This window comes from Castor canadensis, chromosome 4 (assembly GCF_047511655.1).
Source record: "Castor canadensis chromosome 4, mCasCan1.hap1v2, whole genome shotgun sequence".
Lineage (NCBI taxonomy): Eukaryota > Metazoa > Chordata > Mammalia > Rodentia > Castoridae > Castor > Castor canadensis.
The window spans coordinates 120,314,444-120,340,532 of record NC_133389.1 but is presented as its reverse complement, the minus strand read 5'-3'; the positions used below and the strand labels follow the sequence as shown (position 1 = coordinate 120,340,532).

The 26,089-nt window shown below is 33.7% G+C and overlaps 1 protein-coding gene and 1 long non-coding RNA gene across 6 annotated transcripts in view; one reads left to right on the top strand and one right to left on the bottom strand.

The window, feature by feature from the left end:
- LOC141422581 (uncharacterized) overlaps positions 1-26,089 on the bottom strand; it is a 188,481-nt gene that overhangs the window by 2,787 nt on the left and 159,605 nt on the right. For both annotated transcript variants that reach the window (XR_012447229.1, XR_012447230.1), the window contains exons 8-10: positions 13,643-13,776; positions 13,469-13,548; positions 580-658 (exon numbers count right to left, since the gene is read on the bottom strand). This is a non-coding gene — a long non-coding RNA (uncharacterized lncRNA). The remainder of the gene's footprint in view (positions 1-579; positions 659-13,468; positions 13,549-13,642; positions 13,777-26,089) is intronic.
- Scn9a (sodium voltage-gated channel alpha subunit 9) overlaps positions 1-26,089 on the top strand; it is a 138,973-nt gene that overhangs the window by 20,445 nt on the left and 92,439 nt on the right. The window lies entirely within an intron of this gene.

Below are 26,089 nucleotides of genomic sequence, written 5' to 3'. Positions count from 1 at the left end.
ATGTACATGATGAATACGTACAATATTATGTTAATTTAAAATGTAGAACCATGTAAATCTGACACTTCATTCAAGTTATGATAGGGAAACTTAACCAATATTCCAAGTTATTAGGATTTTTCCATTTTATATGCATAGGATTTATTTCCAAGAGATATCAAATATAACTTTAACATTCTGTATGTTCCTTAAGAATATGCCATAAAGGAGGACAATAAGGAATAGTGTTCTTGATAAAATCTAGCTCTAGTCCATTTTTCCTTTATTTTTTTACTGTATTTTATAACAGTAAACATATCACAGTATTCTGGAATATAAAAAGAACTTAAGTGTCATTGCATATGAAAATATTCCTAGGCTCCTAGGCAATATCAGATTATGTTGATGATAGGCTTTATGGAAATTATTCACAATTACAGAATAAAACTTGTTCCCATCTAATAAAGAAGGATAAAACATTTTGTAATAATAATAATCCTATCTCTGAAAATTAATGCTCACCACATTGGCACTTATCTCTTAAGGTTTGAATACGGTGAATCCATGAGTTCTTTCTACCTAACTCTCAAGTCTACTCACTTGGATGATCTTCTGGTTGTATTCTCTTCCCCACAACAAAGATGGGTCAGCCAGGGAATTCTCCATCAGCTCTGCTTCTCTGAAACCACAAAGTCAGGAAATGTAATCAGAGTGCTCAGCTGAACCAGAGCAAGCACTTTCCTAATGGGTAACTGTGACTTGAAAACTCACATCCATTAGATACAGTGATTAAATATGCATCAGTCCTTTTGCAAGAGAGCCATGAAGTTATTGCAGTAGAACATCACCACATGACCCTTTCTTGGTTGAAAAAGAAACATGTTTTTACCTTTGACATGTATCATCCTTAAATCTCTCAGTTCAGTTGTTGGAAGCAATTTTTCATGAAGAGGTATACACAGTTCATGATTTTCTGTGGCCCACATAGCAATTGTGTGTTGATAAACATTGTAAAGGAAATATTTCTAACTTGCTTATCTCCCACCCTGACATGTCAGTTTTTGTTTTGTATTATTGTCCTTTATATTTTAGGCATTTCATACATCAAGTTATTTTGAAAATTCTTACCCTGAAAATTCTGTATTCCCAAATTAGATTCTCTGTCTCTTTCTCTCCCCTCCTTCTGTTTCTCTCTCTCTCTGTCTCTCTGTCCACCCCCACACAAATGTAAATATCAGATATTTTGTCATATATAAGTATCTAATTATTAAAAAGTAGATATATTGCATACAAATTTCTATTAGCTTTCCAGAGAGGCTTTTGAGACTCCAGATGAGTCCCAAAAATGTCAAAAAATTACACAAAACTGAGAAGAATGAAACAATATGCCTGGATGGGGTGAGCATCTTCACTAATCATTTAGATAATCTTCTCTGGCTAAGTAAAAAAGCTCAAATTACCTGTAAAATTTACATTCAGGAAAAAAAGAATCACAGAATTTTATACTACAGAGAAACTGACAGATGTCCTAATTGAAACTACTCATTCTGTATGGCCAGAGATACTTTAGTCTGCTAGAGAGAAGTCTACAAACCAAGATCACAAAGACTTTTGCTGAAAAACACAGCATGGGAACACTAAGCTCCTATAATATACTGCCCCACTGTTTACTTAGGATTTTTAGTAAAATTATGCTCTAATTTAAAATATAATGGATACACTAATTTGAAGAATTGACAACATTTTAATTTTCTCTAATATTGAAAGTAATTGCTTTAGTGCTCCTACATTGCAGGATTACTTACCCCATCTGACCTTGAACCACAATCCTCCTGATCTCTACCTTCTGACTATCTGGTATTATAGGCATGCACCACTGTGCTCCAGCAACATTTTTCTTTTTCTTTCCTTAAGACCTATGTTTTGATCTGTTTCTCACTTTTTATGTTCCCTTACATATAATATTTATCAAGTACCTACTGTGTACCATACTGGTTAAATATTGTTAGTGAGAAGATGACTAAGATGCTCAAAGACATCTCATCATGAAATCATGATGAGACTAACTGATTTGGAGAATTAAAGAAGGTAGTCATTGGTAAAATAACTCTTGGACTGGTGATTGAAGAATAAATACATGTACTCCATTGGAGCAGGTCCAGGGTAAGAGTGAATAGCAGGAAATGGGGCCTGAACTACTTAGGAAAGGAACTTGTGGGTTAGTCTCAGAACCTGTGGGGAAACTACTCGATTTTTAAACAGAGAAGTGACATGATCAATTTTTCATTATCACTCTGACAATAAATTGTATCTGCTGGATAAGAGAAAAAGAGAATGGAAATCTGGAGATTGGAAGATATTATGATAGTACATATAACAGGAGAAGAAGTAAGAGAAAACCAAAAGGAGTGGGTTTTCAGATGATTTGCAAAATATAATCAATGAGACTTATTGACGAGATAAGTCTTCCAAATATCTGTTGGAAGTGAACAATATTTGTCATTTCTGGCACTGGCTACTGACCATGATTTAAATGAGCAAGGTGATATAAAAGCATATGAAAAAATAGAGTTTGATGAGCTTGAAGGACATGTCTAGACTATAAATCTGATTTTTATAGTTGAATGCCTTTAGTTTGTAGGAAATAAACTATATGGTAATCAATAAACAATTAAAATGGACAAAGGGTGGGATATTAGCTAGCATTTATTGGCTCATGGTTGATTACCATTTTTAAAAATGATCATCCTTTTCTGTCTCGTTATGACTCTAGTGTATAAGCTCTAAATCAGAACCTAGCAGACCCCTTAAATTCTGGAACATGAGTCTTAAATTCATGTGAAGAATGGGGTTGGAGAAGGTTTGTCCACCAATTAATTCCAGGTGCTTTGGACACTGCTTCCTGGATTTATTTTCAATGTGCTCATTTATTGATTAATTCATATAGAGTCTTAATGTGTTTATACCTCAGAAAGTGTGAAATATACTAACAGTGCCACAGGTACGTTTTCAGCAATAATTAGTTAATTATGAAACACTTAGTTGAGAGGCATTCTAAATAGCATAGAACTCAAGGATTTTCACCACAATTGGGGGTCCTCTTAAATAGCACTTTATTAAGCCAGGAGAAACAAACACAACTTGTATACAAAGCACATTACCCATTAGGAATGCTAATCTCCCAGAGTGATTGCCTGCATGAAAAAAAACCCCTGGGTGTCAAAGGCTTTCTAAGAGCGATGATTCATAAACACCCTGGACTAAGAACAATGTCTCATCATATTTTCATCTGTATTTTTAAATATTACTTTATGTGATTAAAGTATTTTATATTTTGAGCTAGCAATGTAGGTATGAGTGGAAATAACAGAATACTCAGACAAGGTACCATCCCAGAGAAAAATAAGAAGGAGGAGAGGGGGATGGGTGAGGAAGATGGAAGAGTATAGTGAACCCCTGCCTAAAGATTTTAGATTAATCCTTAATAAGAAAACTTCTTGTGGTCTTTCTAAACACAACTGCCTTTAATTCAGTATTACCATGAGATAAAAATACTTCAAAAAGTGGACCGGGCAGGTATCAACAAATCAATCAGGAAATTTGTGACTGACACATGGATGACTTAGTCCTAGTCGCAATTCCCTATTTTATTTTCCATTTGAAATATCTAGCTTTTCAAATAATTGAAGGTCTATTTAGTGTGAATCTCAAATGCTGTGAATAAGTAATCTCAGCTCTATTGTGCACAGGCTGGGGGAGTAGCCCAAGGGTAGAGTGTTCACCTAACATGCACAAGGCACTGGGTTCAATTCCAGTACTTAAAAAAAAAAAAGCACCACCAACAAAACACTATTATACGCAGATGTCAGTTTTTCTATTTTTATGTCTGAGTCTTTCCTTTCCTGGCCTCTTAATTAATTATCAGAAATTACATGCTTTATTATGTACTTTTACACATTTTCTATGAGCTAGATTCCCACCTGAACCCATGCTTCAGAGAGAACAGTGATAGGTTTCTCTGTGGTTGCACCATATTTAGTAAGTTTCTAGTTTCTTTTGGTGTCAAACAATAGTCGGTGTCTGCAGTCCCTTAGGTCACTAATGTGCTTGGTTTTGTTGTCTGGGTAGCAGCTGAGCCATATCTTTCACAAACAGGTGATAATTTTTTTTTCCAGCTTGAGCAGAGCACTTCACATTCATTAGGAGAAATGCCCCTAGAGGCCTATCTCTATGTCACCAGCATGGTTCAAGCGGTATACACTTTAAGGTGTCTAATGTATTTTCTACTATACTATATTTCTTTTAAAACATTAAAAATCTTACCAAATCCTGTTTGATAAGATAAATAAAATGTGTTCAGATCCTCAGGGTAAGACAGAAATGATCTATGAGAAATGCCAAGTCATGATAGATTCATTTTTGGGGGGATAAAAAGCTTCATGACAGTACTATTTTTGCTATTAAATTTTGGAATTAAGATATAATCCAAATAATGAGAAGATTTCCAATGTGAGCTGTCTAATTTTTATATCCCATGGCAAAACCTATGAATGCAGGAGAAACTGATAAGGGAAGAAGGTGGAGGTGGGCTGGTGGGGCACTACTGATCCTGATTTTCTTCTTCCTTTACTGTCTTGACAAAGTGGCAAGACAGATTGCTTCCTGTAGTAGCACTGGTTCAATCAGCATGCCCAGAGGATCCAGAATATGAGACGTTCTTTACTGATATTTCAATGTGGTATTCTCCATCCTGCTGGGTTTTTTCAGGGCAGATGACAAAAGCCCCTTAGCCTATAAATCTCAAAAGCTGACCTCATGACATAGAACTTCATGATGAGGTCCACAGTGGCCATTTAACTGCATTTAATTCAAGACTCAGGGAGGATGCTGGGATCCAACGATTTTTCAGTAATATTGGAAAGAATAATTTATAGTTGTTTAAACAATCTTTTTGCTCTAAAAAGATGTAATTTCTATCATTGGAAGATATTCTTTTGAGATAAGAATAAAAAGAAACAAGATAGTTTTATTTGGAGTGGAGGTGGTAGTAAGTGAAAGTTCAACCGATAAACCAGGCATGGTGGATGATATCTGTAATCTCAGCTCTGGGAAGGAGAAGGCAGGGGGATAGTAAATTTTGGGCCAACCTGAGCTACCTATGAGACCCTGTCTCAAACAAAAACAAAAAGTACAACTGGTGATACCATACTTGTGCCTAATGATGACAGCATGGAGTAATGACAGCTCAGAAAGAAGAAAAGCAATAATGTCTTCACCTTTCTATTCGGGTTTGTTTGTTTGTTTTCTGTTGATTTGGAATAAATTTATTTTCCTTGTGTTTCCTGCACCTTAGTTTCACTTCAACCAGTAATCTCCTTTTTATCTAGGTTTGTTCCTCTTTTTCAAGAGCATACTGACCTCAACACAGTAAAAGTTGTCAAAAGAAGCAGACTAGGTTTAAAGCCTGACTTTGTTCCTCTCTTGCAGTGTCACACAAATATCTCTAAATCTCCATGAGTTGAAGTGAAGATAATAACACACTTTCAGTGCTGCTGAAAAGCTACATGGTACCTGATCCAGAGTAGTTGCTTTATAAATGTTAGTTTTCTTTGATAGCACAGCCAAACCCATCCACTGCAAGAAATCATATTATCTCTTTGTGGCCTTTACTGTTTAATAAAAGCTTATCATTGTCCATTTTTTAAGTTATGCACCACACAAGACAGTGCCAATTTTTTGATCCTGAGACACCCTAAATATATCTTTAAACAGAGATTTTGTGAAAGAATGTTGGGAACCACTAAATCATGGTAGATATTCTATAGCACAGATTTGCTTGTGTTTCTCCCACATACATGATTAGCCAAAGTCTGTTTAGGCCACGAGACGCCCATCTTAAGTAGAGGCTGTTATACTTTGACTCCTCTAGTAATTGGGACATATTCACAATAAAATAAACTCAAACCTAATTTGTCAATTTTATGGGGCTGAAATGTGGTCAAAGCTCCTTTTTGGTGCCTTAAGAAAAAGCTGCTTGCCAAGATAACAAAGAACTTGGCTCAAATGCTTTGTGACTTGCCCTCCTGCTTCATGTCTGAAGCAGACAATTTTATGGTTAGTGACCTTCTCCTCCCACATATTTTGGGCTTTCTCATCTAAAGGCACAACTGTGATATCACATCAGTGATGGAAATTTCCATTTCTGAGATTGTTATATTGATTTGCTTTTCCTGTTTGCAGAAAGAAACTTAGTTAGCTTTCCAGTAAACATACATGAAAATGATGACTAAAAAGAGTTTCAAAATAAATCAGATTTTTGTAGTGGAGAGAAAAATTATAGCAGCTAGAGATTTTGTTTTGCTTTTTATACAAGCTCTAACACATACTGATGAATTACTAGAATGATTGTTTATATAGCTTAGACAGGTCTTAAAATTTATTCTGTTTTTTTTAATTGAACTCAGGACTCTTGTATGGTTGAATGATTCTAATTACAAATTGCCAGAAGGACCCTTTTCAAAGCCAGTGTAGAAAGTTACAAATCTTTAGCTTTATGAGATGCCGAAAAGGCATTACTTTGTGGTTTCTGGCATTTTATATTTGTGTTAACTCCAAAATGGGAATTCACGGGGTCTTTTCAGTAGTTTACTATTGTCAGCTTAAAATGAAAGGTGATTAAAAAATTACTTTCTAAAGTAAAAGATATTTCAAGATATGTAATTAGTAGGACACTGCTGAAGCTAATGTAATGAGTTGAATCCTTATAGGGACACTGGCATTTCTTCATGAAAAAACATGTTATATCTCTAGACAGTTGTTCTTGACCCTATCTTCACTTTTTAGAAGAGGAAACTGACTCAAAGAAATAAAGACATCATCACACAAAAGCAGAAAATGATAGAACTGGAATTCCAACAAAGATCTCTCTGCCTCATAGTTCTTAATTCTACATTGTATTCCTCAAACCAAAGACTCCCTCTTGCCTGACTTTGAGATATACAGAATACTGCTTGAAAAAGAAAGAAAAATATTTCCTTTTCACAAGAAAGCACCTGGCAAGTATTTTGCGTAAATTAGGAACTTACATTTTAAAAATACAAACATTCCCAGTTCTTAAAATATTCTTATGTATAGTCTCCAAAAAGCTTGGGGTTTCCATATGTGAAGTCTTTACTTCTTATTTTCATAGCAAAAATCAATTAGAATTTTAGATGGATTATCATAAATATATAACTTTTTTACAAACTTAGGTAAATATATGAGAAAAATTATGTGTTTTTTTCTACCTCAAAAAGAAAAAATTACTTTTATAATTATCTCATATAAGCAAGAATTTTAACATGCACTAGGGTTAATTAATTTTGTAAGTTCTGGAAATATGTCATGCAGGAGAAGATGTTCCATTTATCTGATGTTGAAAACTTCTAGCTATAAAACAGTAGAATGTATACTGTAGGCTAAAATGTTTCTGCAATAGGAAGACACAAGAGATTTAGGGACATGTTGGCCAGAGTTCTCTGGGAAGGTTTTGTGGTGGATCTGTGACCTAAGCCGACCCATCAAATAGCTTTTGATTTGGACATGGGGAGGGCATGGTCTGTGGTATCCAAAGTTGAATACACTTAAGAAGAATGCTGGGAGAATTTTTGTTTTTAATTCTTTAGTATTTTTTCATTTTGTGTATTTTTAAATATTGCTTCTTTATAATTCAGCAAATGTATAAATTCATGTATTGGGACATGGTCAGTTTATTATTTTTATTGTTACTATTATTAAGAATGGTTGAAGACTCCAAGCAGTAAGTAGGAAATATTCACTGACTCTAATAGACTAATCTTTAAAAAAATTTAAAAATGAGTGACATAATAATTAAAGCTATGAAGTTGAGGCATTTAAAGATAAGAATTAAAAACTTGCTTCTGTCATTATTGTCATCTTAAGGAAAATGAGAAATGTTAGCTGCATTAATTTACTACTGGCATTAGGCACATGTCCTAATTGGCCTAGCATGTGGTACAATATCATCAAGACAAGACTTTGGAGTATCATAACATTCAGTTATCACTAAGTTTATTTTGGTAAATATTCATGCTGCACACAGGAACACAAGTCTGCAACATTTCCCATGCACTGACCAAGTTATTCTGAACCTCTGCTTCTGAGACAGAGATAAGATCTTATTCTCAAAGTTGAGACCTAAGCTTTCATCATATTTCCTGGATGAAATGACAGGTTAATGTTATTGATAAAATGATTATGGGTTGGTGTCTTTGAGACACAGGCTGTTAGTGAAAAAGAAATTAAGAAAATAAAAAATAAATGAAATATTAATTCCTCTCACTTTTTTTCCTTTCTTCTACATTGTGTCAGAAGCAAAAATAAGGTAAAAGTCACTGATAGGAAACCTTCCATGCTTTTTACAATCAGATTTTTCATTTTTCCCAGTACAACTGTGAACTACAAATTTATTCACAAAGTAGTCCTTGTTTGTTCCAAGGAATGCTTACTATGTTCCTTTGTGGGAATTCTAAAACAAAAAGACTTATGTACATATTTAGGCATATTGGTTAAACTAGTACTTTTTTTTTTCATCTGTAGGCCTATGGCTTCCAACTTTTTCATCATTTGCTATCAAAATGATCAATTTTAAGTAGTATTAAGTGGTGTGAACCACTGGAACTCAAAGCTAAAATTTATTTTCTACTAGTAGTTTTGGTAAACCTCAATGCTCAATGTCACCATCTGTTAACAAAAATGACATGGGGAGGAGCCTTTGCATTTTTCTATTTCTGAGCATTGCTGCCTGTGAAAGGGCTATGAAAATTATAAAAACTGCTATAAAATACTATATTTTATGTAGGTATATCTTTGTTTTTCTTGAATGTAAAATATACATATATATTTTACAAAATGTCATTCCATTACATGCATGAATAAGTGCCCTGTTTTCCATGTTTCTCAATCTAGTTTTAAATTGTTTTCTTAAAAAGCTATAATTAAGAGATGCTCCCAAAGGAAATGGTTCTTTAAAAAAAATGTTGATTTATCATTGTCTGTGAAATACTATGAGGAAATATAGTTACTAAAATAAAATAAATGACAAACACACAGCTTGCATATCTTTAGTACACATTTGTATATCAAGAAATAGACTTCATGATATGATTAGAAGAACAAATTTAAAAGATTAGAAACCTGACTTTTAAAATTGGGAAACAGCCTGGAAGCGAGGTGGGGGTAAGGAGGCAGGGGGGAGAAATGGCCCAAATGATGTATGCACATATGAATAAATGAATAAAGAAAAAACATAAAATTGTGAAACAAAGAACCAGCAATTATAATTGAAAGAGAGAGGGAAAGTAAATCAGATGTCACAATGGAACCAATGTGGAAACAATATATGGTAAAAATGCACATTTATTTGACATTTATAATACATGTCAATGTTAAAATGTGTATCTTGGAATAAATTCTAGGTATGGTCAATACAAGTCATATATTGCTAAAATAAATCATTATAAAGTATAAATTTTCTAAAAGTTCATCTTTCCAGTTTGTATTACTTGGGGATTTGGTCTTCCTTGGTTTTCACAGAAAGACAAGTTTCACATTTATTTTCTCTTTCTTTTCTTCTGTTTTAAGCTATGAAGCTTTTAATAAAAATAACTGGGTTCTTGTCATGCTTTACATCATGCCCCATCCAGATAACTTCCTCCCCAGTTAAATAGGATATGTAATTCCTAAATATCTCAGAAACTAAGTTATTTGTGCAAGTTCATAACAATGGGAAAACCAAGTAACAATTTCCCAACTATAACACACAGACTGTCCAGACAATAGACTTTAATTTCTAAGAAAAATGTCAGCAGAAATACCACGTATATTTATATTCAGCAATAAGGTTCTGGTTTATTATTTTTTCTAACATTTTATTTCATAGACATTATTTAATTTAAAAATGCAATTTATTTTGTTAAGGTACTTTTTTTTTTTGGTGATACTGGGGATTAAACAACCCAGAAGGCCATGCTAGGCAAGTGTTCTATCAGTAAGCGAATTCCCAGCCTGTTGAAGTGATTTTATACTAGTATTAACTATTTTTTTTGTTTGCAAAGGTAAACTGGCAAGTAATTAACCAAGACTTATTGAGCAAGCACTTGGTTAGATGTAAGAAGCTCAATTTTTTTGTTGTTACAAGAAATGGCTTGCTTAAATATAAAGGCTGATATCATACAATGAGCTAAAAGATTTATGAAACTTTTCATCCACTTTCATAAAATCATTTCACTTAGGGACAGGGCCTTATAAAAGTACAAGGACATACAGATTCATTAAGATTCATTACATTTTAACAAAATAATAAGTAAATGTATTTCTTTCTCAAGATACTTCTTTAATTTCTCCCTTCCTCTTACTTTTTTGCATATTTTTAATTAAAGTGAGGCATAAACTAAAAATTTTAAATTTCCCAAATTATGTCACAGCTAATACAAGGCTACTTCATAGAATAGAGGCTTTTCTGTGACATGTTAGATATCAGAGGATTACAATTACATGTTCATGCCCTTAAAGAAGTTAAGAACAACTTGCCTGTCATGGTAAATTTGATTTTTAAAGAACAGTGTGTCAGAAATTTGACCTAAACAGACCAACAAAGCATAGCTTCTAGATGTTCCTGATGGGCAGGCATTCTTCAATTAAGTTTCTAGGGATTGCTTTATTTAATTACAAGGGCAGCTCACCAGATAAACTACTCACTGATTGAATTTCAAAACCCAAGTCTGCTGAATAAAGCCAAATGAGTCATTAATGAAAACTTCAGTGATTCAAATGCTAAGACCTTTATGACAGGTATATATTCCAAACCATGTGCTACTGCATTTTGAACTTTTAAGCACACAGGCATCTTTTCCTAATGTTATATTTTTCCTCTACTGGGCTGTAGATCAATTGACCTTAATTCTAGTCCTGGCTCTGTCATATGCAGCTCTGTTAGCTTGGGGAAAGTCACTAACACTGAAGGTGGCACTTCAGTTTCCTTATGAGAAAACTGGAAGACTCCACACAGATTTCTTCTGAACATTGATCACTATGGAGCAAAATTTTTAAACAGAATTTGTTGTGTTGTACTGTGTTTTACAGTGTATAGATTTAATCACACGGGCAAACAAATATAATGGGGTAGACAAGAATACAGAACTTCAGCAAGCATTACTTAAAGTAAGAATCAGTATTTTTCATAAAAGTTTATTTCAGGTATACATAAATATGTAAGCTTAGCCACTAGAGTAAAATATAGACTTTGGTTTTGGTCGTGTTCAAAAAATTTGAAAAGAATTTCTCCAGAATCTTAATTAGTATTTCTACTCTGTTTATGAACCAGTTTCCAAATGAAAACTTAAAAATGTCCCATCTGTTCCCAAAATAGAATTTTAATTATTTCAGCCTTAAAAATACCCTAGCCTAAAATGATAAACCACAAAATAAAGTGAACATAAGCCAGGATCATTCGTGCCCGGGATAGACATAATATAGATGTATTTGATTATATTTAGCCATGAAAAATAAAAAATGCTTTTATGGCAGTAAATAGTTTTGCTATAAAAATGTGAGGTGCATTTTTAAATATTTACTAATTCTAAAAGTCAGAGGGTGGTTAAATTTTAATGTTGGCTTTGTTGCACCCTGTTCCCTTCAGCAAGATGACTCTGATAATTCTGGCCTGAGATTTGCATTTTAAATCAGGATGGCTTAATAATTATTGGGCCTTAGTAAGTAGCAATTAATGTTATCTTCTTAAAGCACTTAAATTTTCTCTTCATGTCTAGGCTATAAAATAGATTTGAGTGATGTTGATCTTGGAAAACATCAATTGGAACAAATTATTTTCTTTAATATAGCCATTTTATATATACCATTTGAACCAATGTCTTTTTGCAATGTAATTTGTGAAGTTTTACTAAAATATTACTTCTGAATTCATGGGTATAATCCATGAGGTTCTCTTACATGTGAAACTAGTATTTTGTTTTGCTTTGAACTTCTTAAATACCACCAAAAATAAACTTACTTGTACATTAAAGTTCAATTATGAAATTGTTTTTATAGCCCTTTGCAATTCATAAAGCTTATATTTTTTGACAGAAGCAATCTGGGTGGTAACATGTAAAACGCTTAGCACAATAATCTTTTAAAATTGGGAATAATCATGAAAAATGAAATAAAATTTGGTAATTATAAAAGAACACAAGTATGCAAAATGTTTCAATGTTGCAACGGGGTTACTAAGAATAACCTTTTTCAGAGTTAAGTTTAATTTAATATAAATCACATTAATATCAGTTAATTTGATAGTTGCTCCCTGAACACCCATGTTTATTGCAGCACTTCACAATAGCCAAGTTATGGAAACAGCCAAGATGCCCCACTACTGACGAATGGATCAAGAAAATGTGGTATCTATACACAATGGAATTTTATGCAGCCATGAAGAAGAACAAAATGTTATCATTCACTGGTAAATGGATGGAATTGGAGAACATCATTCTGAGTGAGGTTAGCCTGGCCCAAAAGACCAAAAATTGTATGTTCTCCCTCATATGCGGACATTAGATCAAGGGCAAACGCAACAAGGGGACTGAACTTTGATTACAAGATAAAAGTGAGTGTACACAGGAAGATATGAGGATAGGTAAGACACCTAAAACATTAGCTAGCATTTGTTGCCCTCAACGCAGAGAAACTAAAGCAGAGACCTTAAAAGCAACTGAGGCCAATATGAGAAGGGGACCACGAACTAGAGAAAAGGTTAGATCAAAAAGAATTAACCTAGAAGGTAACAGACACGCACAGGAAATCAATGTGAGTCAACTCCGTGTATAGCTATCCTTATCTCAACTAGCAAAAACCCTTATTCCTTCCTATTATTGCTTATACTCTCTCTCCAACAAAATTAGAGATAAGGGCAAAATAGTTTCTGCCGGGTATTGAGGGGGTGGGAGGAGAGGGAGGGGGTGGAGTGGGTGGTAAGGGAGGGGGTGGAGTGGGTGGTAAGGGAGGGGGTGGGGGCAGGGGGGAGAAATGACCCAAGCATTGCATGCACATATGAATAATAAAAAAATAAAAATAAAAAATAAAAAATAAATAAAACTTATGATTAGATATGTAATTCCAAAATTGAATATGACAAAATAAAAATCAGTTAAAAAAATTGATAGTTGCTCAATTTAACCATTGTTTGGAAATTGTTTCACTTGTTTTTAAGAGATCTGCACACAGTTTCTTAAACTCTTACATTTTATGGCTTTTACTTAATAGAAGCCAAAGAGAGTGACATCCAGACCCAGAGAGTGACTGCACAAAGTCAGAATACATTCTGTGTTCCTTATCTATTGTCTATGCTCCAACCTGATTGTCACTTTGTAGCCTAATATCTTTGTTGGAGTGCAAATATCCAAGTTCAAAGCAACAAAAAGAAGGAAGGGCTCACCTCTCCTTTGCAAGCATTTGTTCAGAAGTTGTGTACAACACTTCTCATATTTTTGTAGTCAGAACATGTTATACCTCTACCTGAGAGGGAAATGGGAAATGTAATTTTTTAATTGGGCAGAATGTTAATCTGTGTTTTGTTGCAATAACAAAATACTGGAAGCTAAATACTTACAAAGAAAGCATGTTTTCTTAACTCACAGTTGTGCAGACTGAAAGTCCAAGATTGAGTGATCCCATTAGTTCAGTCTCTGATGAAAGCCCCCTTGGCTGTTTCACACCGTGGCAGAGAAATTGGAAGAGAAATGGCTGCATGAACAAGAGATCACGTTGTGAGCAACAAAGCCTGGAATTCAGGGGTCAGGCTTGCTCTTTCTATAGTTAGCCACTGTTTTTTGTTTGTTTGTTTGTTTTGTTTTCCTTTGAGACAAAGTTTCTTTGTCTTACTATGTAGCCCAGGCTGCCAGAAACTCATGATCTTCCTACCGTCTCCTGAGTACTTGGATTACAAGAGTGTGCTGTCACTCCTGGCTTCTATAATAACTCATTGTTCCAGTTACTAACTGGTGTCCTTTAAATTATATCCTTTTCAAAGGTGGTGCCCCCAATGAAACAATTACCCTGTATCTTATGGGTTCCACTCCCTCTTACTACCACCACATTGGGGAGCAGGCCTCCAGCACATGAACCCTTGGAGCATAAGCCACAGCTAAATCATGGCAGGCAGATTACCTAGAATTCTCTGTAAAGACACAAGGTGAGAATGAATATTAGAACATGCCTATTTTTCTTTAATTGCAAATAATGGGTTATATTTAGGGTTGTTTGGTTTTGTAATTTTTATTGCTTTCAAAAAGCATTTATAAATACCATGGTTTTATTCAAAACAAATTCTCATGTATTACAATTTCAGAAAAATCAGTACTTTAAATAAAGGTTTTGGATCAGAAAAGCACTTTAAAGATCATGGTCAAAGTTTTACATTTTCCAAGTGAGGTAACTGGCACCAGGGCAAGCTAGGTGACCTGCTCAGGCTCTCATAAGTATGAGAGTAAGAGCTAGACCATGAATATAGATGACTTAAGGTTCACGCCACTGCTCTATCTACTGCATTAAGATGCTCTTTATTGACTAAATGATGTTGTGTTTTGCACTTTGCTTCTTTTAAATGAACATTAGAATATAAATATTTTAACATCTATGCAAATCAGATGAAATAAGGCAGGCTACAAGGAGGACATTTTTTTCTTTTTAAGCTTTCTTCATGGAAAGAAAGAGTCTTATCAGAAACATGCTGGTGGATTGCATTATAGAAGTGTGTTTATAAGGCATTCATTCATTTAGTGTTTCTACAGCTGAACCACAGAAGTCCATTTAACCCTTGATGTATGTGAGGTAGCATGCAAATAATGTTGCAAATATATTGTTTCATTTTTAGTAACTATTTAATAGTATCAACATTTTGTTTCAGGCATTGTATATCCTGGGTACAAAATACACTAGGTTATAACCTTGTCTAGACAAGATGACATACATTAAAGAAGTAATTTAGTGCGATGAGTGGTTCTTCAGAAAAGAATATGATCTCAAGAAAACATTTTAGCTGGAAGAGGTTGGAATAAATATAGTATTATGAGGTGAGAGACAGAAACAAAAAGGGCCAAACATACAAACATTCTTAACTTCCAACCTCTGCTTCATTCCAAGTATTGGTACCAGTTTCTACAAAGATAAGGACTATAAGCATAAAAGGCATTTCTTTCCCCCAGAAAAATTCACTTAATGTATCTCTTTCAGCTATTTCCTGCCATCCAACTTAGAAACTTCTCATTCCTCTCCATTATGTCCTTTTCTCTTATACATGCATTTGAGTTTCACAACCTGCTCTGTAACTCAAGAAGCTTTAAGTTCCTGTGGGCAAAATGTTAACTGTACTCTTTTTCTTTCTTCTTGACAACTCAGCTTTCAGTTAATTTCTTATTTCCATTTCTTTGGGAAAAAGTAAGGATGATATGTGTCAATAATATTATTAAGCCAGATTGCTCATCCTACCAATGGCTTCTGCAATATCAAGGATTACCAGTATACAAACAGCACAGCAATAAATATTACAAACAAGGTCTAGTGTAGATGTTAAAGTTATTGACAAAAATATGAGGAGAAACTTGATTTCCATGGTCTCAGACTGCCAAGATACTTACCAAGAAAGGGAAAGCTAGTAACTTGAGAGTGGAGAAATTTGGCAGTCCCCAACTAAACGAAGTTATTTATGTTAACATCTCTAGTAATTGGACATAGGAACTTCATGAACCACTTTACACAATGCACGGAGACGAACACGTATTTTTTATAGTATTCCTACCAAAAAAGTCATAACTTCTCTATAACCATGAAAAATCATTGGACAAATCCAAATTAAGGAGTAGTCTATAAAAATCAATGGTCTTCAAAAGCGTCAAGGTCTTGAAAGAAAAGACTAAAAAATTGATAAAGTCAGAAAGCTACTACGGAGACAGAACTACTAAATACAATGAAAAATTGGTGAAATTCAAGTAGGACCTACAATTTAAATAATAAAATTATACTAATATAAATTTATGTTCTTGTTAATGATATTATGATGAGTGTTAACATTGTGGGAAGTTGGGTGGACATATGAAAGTAAGTTTTGTACCATTTGTATTTTTTTCTTAAATATTTAAAACTATTTTATAGTAAAAAGTTTAAAAAATAAATGAACGTTTTATAGAGAAGAAGAACAAATGGTATAGGTATAGTGCTATTGTACACATGTGCATTAGGTGGTTTGTAATAGTAATATCTAATATATCTTGAATACAAGGTACATGAAAGAAAAAAATGAGCCCTGATTGGTAGGCTCTGTTTGAACTGGGGGAGTTACAAATGCCTGATGATGTCATTTTACTTTGGTCCCATTACCTTGGTACTCATTTGAGTGGCCATCCCTTTTCATACAGAATTCTTACTACTGATGTTGACTCATGGGAGACAAGCAGCTTGAAGTATGCAACTCCCATTCCTGCTCAATGTGAATCTTATCTCCTTGTATGTAGATGGATGTTCTTTGCTGCACTGATTGCTACAAAATTGCTGGAAAGACTGAGTAAAGAAGAATGTCTAAAACAAATACAACCAGCAAGCTTTGATTCCTCTCTTCTGTGTAGGGAAAGGTGCTGCCAAGTATCCATAGACACTTCCTCTTCACCTTATACTGCTCTATGGGGTTTTTGTTTTGTTTGTTTTCTAATAGGTTTATTACATTTTTGAGTTAGCATACATTAGTGATATGAGAGGTTTCATTGTTATAATTCCATACATGTGTACAGTGTACTTTCAACAAGTTCTCCTCTTCCATTATATTTCCCATTGTTCCTACCCTCCTACTCCCTTTTTCAAAGTGTTAGGTGAGTTTAATTATGCTGTCTTCATATGTATATACGTAGCTATTTCAATCTTTTTCACATCTCACCATCCTTTCTTTTCTCCTATTCCCCTTCCACTGAGCCCGTCAGACTGTCCCCCTTTTCGTGTTCAACTATTATTATTAATTATTATTATCACCATCATAACCATTTTAGGTCTAAGATCCACAAATGAGTGAGAACATGTGATAATTGACTTTTTGCGCTTGGTTTATCTGATCAAAATTATGATCTCCAATTCCACCATTTTCCTCCAAATGACATAATTTCCTTTATTCTTTATGGCTAAGTACTATTTTATCTATTCATTTGTTGTTGATTCCATGGTTTAGCTACTGTGAACAGAGTTACAATATACATGGGCATGTAGGTATCTTTCTTGTATATTGATTTACCCTTTTTTTTTTGAATATATATCCAAGAGTGGTATGGCAGGGTCATAAGGTAGGCCTATTTTTAGTTTTTAAAGGAACCTCTATACTTATTTCCACAGTAGTTTCACTAGTTTCACTAGTTTACATTCCCCCAACAGTGTATGAGGGTTCCTTTTTCTTTGCATCCTCACTAGTATTTGTTGTTGTTTCTTTTTCTGATGATTGCCATTCTGACTGGGGTCAGATGAAATTTTAGTGAAGTTTTGATTTGCATTTCCTTTATGGGTAAAGATGTTCAACATTTCTTTATGTAGCCATTTGAGTTTCTTCTTCTGAGAACTCTCTGTTCAGTGCATTTGCCCATTTAGGAATTGGGTTATTTGTTCTTTTGCTGTTAATATTTTTGTACTCTTTGTGTATTCTGGATATTAATCCTTTATCTATTGAATAGCTGGTGAAGGCTCTGTGGGCTTTGATGCATTAATGCTTCTGTTCATTTTGTTCCCTATGGCTGATTAATAATAATAACATAATAATAATAACTGTAATAATCATAGAAATTTAGTAAGAACTTCTTGGTCCAAGTACTATTCTGGAGAACTTATATGCATAAACTCATTTAAATCTTCAATGAATAAATTGAAATGTAAAGTTAATTAACCTGATCACGGTGACAGTTTTTCATTGTTGTAAGCTGTATTTAAAAGGAGGTAGCCAGGTTTGTACTATCTAAATTGAGAAATCTACAACCTAGCAAATTCTGCTGAATTCTGACTCATCTTTCCTATACCAACTCTAACAAACTTCTACTTCATTGTTTTGCAAATATACTTTTAAAATCCTTCCAGTCAAGCAAATTGAAGCTTTGTTTTATGATAATTTATGAACAGATCTTTCTTAAATACTATTATTCTTTTGGGAATAAAAAATTTCCTGGCTAATCTCAAATTACTCAATGTCTTCAGGTGACTCCAAAGTCTCTATTTCCAACCAGGCTTCTACTTTGAGCTTCAGAGCAATGTGGTTAACCCCTTAGTGGATTTGTTTACTGCTTGTCTACTGGGCACTTCAAACAGCAGGTCCAAAATTGGGCCCATCATTTTCCTCCCCTGTTCTTTAAGCTTCATCTTCCTATGTTTCTTATCATAAGAAATCATGAGAACATGTACTTGGTCGACCAAGTCAGATTCTAGAAAGTAGCCTTGGTGCTTATGTTACTCCCATATCCACCTGTCATGCTCACTTCTCTATCTCTCCAATATAACCAAACTTCACCTCAGTATGTCACTGGGTCATGCCTCATTCACTTGGTAACTAACCTTTCTGCTACAAATTCATTATCCACAATGTGGATTAAATGAGTACCATAAAACACATATTTCATCATTTTCTAGCTAACTCTCTTCATATTCATGTGTATCTTCTGGAACCTTTTTTCTTTCTACTTCATTTTTCAAGGAAATTGTTGCTTTAAAAGTAATGAAAATAGTCAAAATCTCCCAAGTGAATTAGTGTCCTTGCCCTGGTCTACAGCTCAGCAGAAGTATTTAGTAGAGTTGGAACACCAAAGCTCGGAACTTAATTATCTGATGACAATGGAATGGTTAAAACAGTTAGTTAACTAGCCTTTGTGAATGTATTGACAATCTCCAATTCCTCTCAAGAGGTAGAGAACCTAAAACAGCATCCCCTCAGAGTGTTTACAATGTAAGCAAAATACTTCTATAATGCAAACAAAGCAATTAAATAATGTAAACAAAGTAATTAGAGCCTAAGGAGCAAGTAGAACTCTGGCAGTGTTAAATTGGAAAAGCTCTTCAGATTAATTGTGATTTAAGCTTACTTTCTCAACCTCAGCACAATTGACTTTTGGGGTCACACAATTCTTTGTCAAAATGAAGGCAGCATTTTTGTAGGATCTTCAGCTACCTTCCTGGCCTCTACCCACCACTTGCCCATAGCAGGCACCTCTTTTTTTCCTCAATGTTTACATTGGGAGACTTGTCAGACATCTCAGAGAACTTTTGTAAATGCCACAATGTACCCCTACTTATCCCAACAATAAAAAAAAGAAGCACTATGAGATGTACTCTATATTTTTGAAGCTTAAAACAATTCTTTTTAAATTAGCACATACTAATTGTACAAAGGAAGTATACTGTATGATTTCATCTTATTTCCTGTTCTGGCTTTGTCAATATGCCCTGAAATTTCTGTATTTCTGTGTGATTTTTAAGAAATTACAAAAATTTGTCAGTCAAATCTATTTTTCTGATATAGTAACAATCACTTAAATGACATCAGTAGTAGAAAGGCATAGCTCCACAAATGAAATTGTATGCAAAACCTATAGTCTCTCCTAAAGGTTTTGCTAAGGCAACACCAAAAATGCATATTAAGACTTATTTTTGGCATAATTGACAAGTCAGTGACAGAAATTCCCAAGTTTTTAAGTCTACTAATGATAAGCTGCTACTCCTAAATGCCAGCCAGCAACAGCACTATGATTCTGGTGGTCAGCCAATCAGAGCATGTCTCCCTACTAACTGTGTGTCCCATATTCTACCCGTCAATAGCAGTCTTACTTCAGTGTCCACTAGCACACCCAAAAGTACATTATTCCCTAACAATCCTACTTCTAAAAGTCCATCAGTCACTGAACCTTATTTTCACATACGGTAACACCTGCTGCCCTTTATTCCAGGAGATTGTACTTCACAAGTACAGTTCTCCTTAGCTAACAAATAAGAAGATTACTTTTTCTTACCATCAGATATTGAGTTCAATTTATTGCTAGTTCACAAGTTTGCAGCCCTTTCAATGGTCAACTGTTCTTTACATTTAGGTTTGAGTTTGTACCTATCAGTGACCAATTGCAACAGGGCTGTGATTATCAAATCCAATCTTCTGGATTCATGTGTAAATTACTATTATCCATTTCATTTGTGTTCCCAAAATATTTAAATGTTACATTAATTTTATGTTGAATTTTTATGAATAATGGGTATAGATTAGGCAAAGAAAAATTCTTTTGAATTTCTTCATGCTGTATGTAATTTTTTATTCAGTATCAAAAAGGATAAACAACTAAGCCAGAATACCTAATGGCTAAGTATAAGAGATGTGTGATTTCCTCAACTTGTTAAAAAGTGATAAAATAACATTTTTATTATGAGAAAGTCAGATGAAGTTAAAATAATCACAGCAGATGTTTTCTTCTATTGCATATGTCATCACCAGCTGTTAAGCTCAAAAGACAGAATTACTACTACCATAATTATTTTTATTCAAAATTATAAGCCATTTATCAAGTGGCATAGAATAAAATCTAATTCAAGAACGAGAAATGTAATAGCTCTGCTTACTATCTTAAAGATTATTACAGATCAAACATCTCACCTTTTTCTGCATAGTTGTAATGTAAGTAATCAGGATTTGAAAAAAAATTTCCTTTACTTATGTAATATTTTCCCTGTGAAAATGATTTGCTTACAAGTCCATTGTAACATCTTCAGGAACAGTTTCAAATTTTTTCACAGTCCCCCTTATTGATTTAGTAACAGAATCAAAGGAGCAAGTAAGATTTCTAGAACCCTGGCAGTGTTAAATGGAAAAGGCTTCTAGATGAAATGTGGTTTAATCCTTAAAAAATTATACTTGTCTTTGATAATATAAATAAAAATGTGCTGAGTATTTGCATAAAATGGAATATTTATTCAAAGTAAAGTAAAGCACAATCTATAGACATCTCTACTATATTCTATATGATGCTTACAAACAGCATTGATATCCTAACTAGTCCATTTTTGATACTATAAAGAAACATCTGAGGCTAACTTATAAAGAAAGAAGCTTTCTGGCTCACAGATCTAGATCAAGATTGAGGAGCTGAATCTGATGATGGCTTTTGTGCTGACAGAGTCCCAAGGCAATGCAGAGCATTGAGTGATAACAAACAAGGACCACATGTTTGTGTACATCCTCTGTTCTCCCTTATATAGTCACCAGTATTTAATCATGGGGCTCTACCTTGATGACTTTATCTCATCTTATCACCTGCCAGAGGCCCCATCTACAAACACCAGAATAAAATTAAATTTTCAACCTTTTAATACCTCACAATGGGTATTGAATTTCAGCACATGAACTTTTAAGGGATAGAATTAAATCATATCCAAACCATACCACGTATGTTGTAGTGAAAATAATGAATTTATCATATATTATTCTCTTATTTCAGTATTTATGCTATTCAAACTGAACTATTAAATAACTTATGCATTTTGTTTTAATTCCGTATTTTAAGTTCTGTTGCATTTTACAAGTTGCTGATCTTCTTTAACAAATGCAATGAAGAGAATCCTCAGTTTGTCCAAAACAGTGACATCATACTGTAATTCTGAAGACCAAGTCACAGAAATTTTTTCTGACTTTTAAATAACCCATTGAGCGAAGCCTACTTACCTTCTCTTCATAGCATTTTAATATCCTTTTAGCAATAGGATCATGCAATTGGAAAGAAAAGTTGAGATTGCTATTGAAGTACTGCATTTCTTAAGAGGAGTTGTTGAATGTATTAAGGAAAAATAATTATCCTTAAATACCAAAGCTGTTTTAAAAGGAACGATATTACTTAGGAATGTGGGGAAAAGCTATCTTAAAGCAGACTGTTATTGTGGCATTTTTCCTAAGTATACTTTGAAATGGCTTTTTAATCCCTTGAAGAATTTCATTTCTTTTATATGGATGTTACTGACCACTCTTCAAGTATAAAATGAGTGGATTCATCATAAGTAGCCAAAGAAGAAGGGAATAAAAAGTCAGAACAATGTTCTATTTTGTCAGTGAACAATATTTGAAAGTGTTACAGATCAGAGGTACAATTTAACCTTGAAGAATAGAAAAAAAGTTTTTACGTGAAAGAGGATAATATGTGCCTCATCAAAAGATAGTTTTGAGTTGCAAACATGTCAATATGTGTTCAGAAACCCATTTACAAGACTTATATTGAGCGTGTGTTCTCATTAGTAAATGTTCAATGGACAAAAGAAGAAAATAAGTTGCATGTGACCACTATGGAAGACATGTTGAAATGTAAATGAAATATGGATTCTAACTGAAAAGAATTTTATAAGCCAATTCCTCAAAACAAAGAATTCTTAATAGAAACATAATCATCAAGGAAATATTCAGAAAAGAAGTATGTATGTAATTTAGATATTAATAATTTTTTTATATTCATTTATTCACATGTGCATACATTGTTTGGGTCATTGCTCCTCCCTCCCCCCCACTCCCTCTTTCTCCCTCCCACCCCCTCTCGCTTCCAGGCAGAATCTGTTCTGCCCTTATTTCTAATTTTGTTGGAGAGAAAACAAAAGCAATAATAAGAGAGACAAAGCGTTTTTGCTAGTTGAGGTAAGGATAGCTATACAGAGAGATTCCTGGCATTGCTTCCATGTGCCAATGTATTACAGCCCAAGTTAATTCATCTCTTACTGACCTTTTCACTAGTTCCTGATCACTTTCTCATGTTGAGCTCTGTCACTTTAAGATTCCTGTATTAGTTCCTCTATAGTAGAGACATCAAATACTTTCATGTTTTGAGTTTCTTACCTATCCCCATTCAGATAAATAATGAATGCATTTTAAGAGCAAGTATGTTCCACATAATTCTTCCATTTGTACAAAATGTGGATAGGCTACTAGAAATAATTCAAATTTATCAGAATATATATTTTTATTTACTGAATCCACCAGCTTTAACTGGAGGATAAGGGAGAATTGCCTCACTGAGAACCATTGATCTAGACTAAGATTTAATACTAGTGATTATTATTTACTCAGTGTATTTTTAATATCAATGTTTACAATTGTATTTATTGTTTAATAATATTCTTATAGATACCATATATTCTTGAGTATAAAACTATAAATACTGTATTTTAATTTAAAATAAAAATATAATTTAAAAAGAAAGTTTAAAATACTATAGAGTATTAATAATTTGGGCTTTTTATGGCTCTTTGAAATCATCCCACTATTCACTGAAAACTTATAGTCCTAACACATCAAAGAATGGGCTTGGGTTTGTTATGGCCACATGTCCATGATTCCATTTTTAAAGACCCAAAATAAGAGTAAGGGAATATAACAGCAATATACTTAAAGTGGAATTTATGGATGAGACTTAATCCATAAAAGAAGTTTTAGACTACTAATATTGCAGAAATATTTTAATAGAGATTATAAGCAAATTCATCATATCTATTTATATACCAAGGAGTAATATGATAGGAACAATATTGAAATGTATTCTACATTTATAGGATACATTATTTTTTCCCTTTCAAATCACTACTTCTGAGGTCAAGTAATAATCAAATAATTCAGAAGAAATGCTTTAATCACTTAGAAAAACAGTCATGTTCAATATTAGCTTGTTCTGGTAATAAAATAGTTCCCATATAGTGAGTCAAAAGTAATTTCTCAAATTAAACTCTGGATATTGGTTGCAAGCAATATCTCAAGACAGTTGGAGATTTATAAGGTATTGGGTCCCCTCAGTCATCTCAAGGCATTGAGAAAATGTACAATCTGGACAAGGAAAATGAGGAGGGAGAACTGGAAGCTGTTTGGCAGATGCATCTGGCCAGAACTGATGGGCACTTCTGCCACAGCTGCACACAGACTCTAGTTTAAAGAAATTCCAACCATATCTTCAGCTTCGTTTTAGTTATTCAAGGTTCAAAGTAAAGGAAATAATCCATTTGGATAAGCCTACATGAGGTGGCCTCACCGTTGTTATTATTTCCACAGGGGTGAAAAAGAAATATAGTTCATTTTTATGTATCTAAAGTCAGAGTAGGGGTCTGAGTCCAATCACCACTGCATACAATTCCAGTTCCAATTAACTCCAGATAAGAAGTAAGCTTGGATGTTTGATAAAGTGTGTGTGTGTGTGTGTGTGTGTGTGTGTGTGCAGAGTGAAAGAGAAAGAGAGATCATGTATTTATACATATAAACATGCATATATGCATCTCTAATTTGTTTTTGGATTAAAAATCAAAGGAAAATAATATCTGATCAACTAAGGTTGTCATATACAGAGTGACTGAATATTTCAAGTGGATATACTTTATAATATTTTATGCAAAGGAAAGCATTTTGCCTCTAGCAGTATAATGTTTAAATAGTGTAATGTAACATTTGAATTTAAGTGCCATCTAGTGGCAATGTCTAGCATTCCTTATCCCACCAAGGGAAGAGATATTTGTGCTTTTCTAACTTGTGAAATTCTAAGTCTGTAATCAAGAGAATCCCCAAACAACTTACATTCAACTATGCCTATTCTCTAATTGGACAAGTGAGTGAGGCAGAAGTATGAAAGATGAGTGCATTAATGCTATAAACTAGTAAATTGTATTTAAAAGGAACAGTAAAAATTGAAGGCATGGCATTTTATTTATCACTGAATTTCCAGTGAATTTCTAGTATCTGGCATAAAGTGGTTGTTCATATTCTTTATTGATAATCCAGGAAAAGAAAAGGAAATAAAAGGGTAAAAGGTAAAATTATCTTTATTTTAGAAGTTGTCATCAATACAGAAAATATAATTGTCAAACCATTAGAAATGAGATTTAAGTAGCATATCTCTTTATTAAGGTCAAATCACTAGCATTTACCAACTAGAATATATGCTCTTAAAGTAGGATACCACTCACAATAGCAAATAAAACTATATAGAAAGCAGGATTAATTTAGCCAAGAATACACAAAAGCTTAAGTAAAAGATTTTAAAACTCTAACAAAGGAAAATTATACTTCCAAGTATAGATTGCCAAGGAGTTCTTACACAGCTTTGTTAGGAAAAAGGACACATAAAATGTGATCTGTGATTGTGAAAGAAGTAAGTTTACTGATGAAGTAAGTTTACTGGGGATACTAGGTAAAATTTACAAAAGTGAGCATTTTCTCTATTACCATACTTTCCTTCCTGTCACGTAGTGTCAACTGGCACATTTGCTTTGTAGCAAAGAGACATGGATTTGAATATAAATGTAATTTGATACAATTAAGTGGTTTGCAGTCACTTCTACATTCACTAATCATGACACAGTTATTAAAGATATTAATAAGAATGTAGCACAGGTGCCATGTTCTGCACTTTTCTTTTATCTTGCTAGAGAAAAACAAACTCCCTCCTCACTACATTAAAATGTAGTGATTACACAAGGGAGGTAGGTGTGAGGGTAGGTGAGACACCTAAAAAATTAGCTAGCATTTGTTGCCCTCAACACAGAGAAACTAAAGCAGATACCTTAAAAGCAACTGAGGCCAATAGGAGAAGGGGACTAGGAACTAGAGAAAAGGTGAGATCAAAAAGAATTAACCTAGAAGGTAACACACATGCACAGGAAATTAATGTGAGTCAACTCCCTGTATAGCTATCCTTATCTCAACCAGCAAAAACCCTTGTTCCTTCCTATTATTGCTTATACTCTCTCTACGACAAAATTAGAAATAAGGGCAAAATAGTTTCTGCCGGGTATTGAGGGGGTGGGGGAGAGGGAGGGGGCAGAGTGAGTGGTAAGGGAGGGGGTGGGGGCAGTGGGGAGAAATGACCCAAACATTGTATGCACATATGAATAATAAAACAATAAAAATTTTAAAAAATAAAATAAAATAACTGAGGTTCATTGTGGTAATAATACATCTTCCATTTCCAAATCTGAAAGTATTTCTGTGACTGTTCATTTGCTTACAAGATGATTAGTTGATCTCAATGTTTAGCAACTATAAAAT